Source organism: Prosopis cineraria, unplaced genomic scaffold (assembly GCF_029017545.1).
Source record: "Prosopis cineraria cultivar Desert tree isolate PC_DT_omini unplaced genomic scaffold, ASM2901754v1 PC1, whole genome shotgun sequence".
In the NCBI taxonomy this organism is placed as follows: Eukaryota; Viridiplantae; Streptophyta; class Magnoliopsida; order Fabales; family Fabaceae; genus Prosopis; species Prosopis cineraria.
Genome location: NW_026555332.1, coordinates 9,385,544 through 9,385,975, shown reverse-complemented (window position 1 = coordinate 9,385,975; position 432 = coordinate 9,385,544).

Sequence of the window (432 nt, the reverse complement as noted above, 5' to 3'; positions counted from 1 at the left end):
ATGAACAAAAATTCAGATAAAAATGGACTGAAAATTGAATTAAATAAAGCTAAAAGTATTGAAAAATTAATAGAAAGAGTGAATGGAATCAAAGTGTGGTACAATGTGTGTAAGACAATGCAAGGTTTGTATATTCATCCCAAAGCTCAAGTGTTTTGCCTCTTTATTCAAATCCAATAGTCCTCATGTGTCAAATCAAGGTGTGTACCTAATACAAATAAATGTGACACATAAGATCAAAGTTCAAAGCATATGGTTAAGAATACATTTTTCAATTCAAATTAATTCCCAAATATGGGAAAAATGCAATTAAATAATAAAACCAATTATCACATCACAAAAGAGGCTTGGGGCAGACGCCCAAAATTGTAAGCCACAATGCACAACAATGACCTAGCCCAAGTGCAAGAAAATAAATTAACCATAAACTTT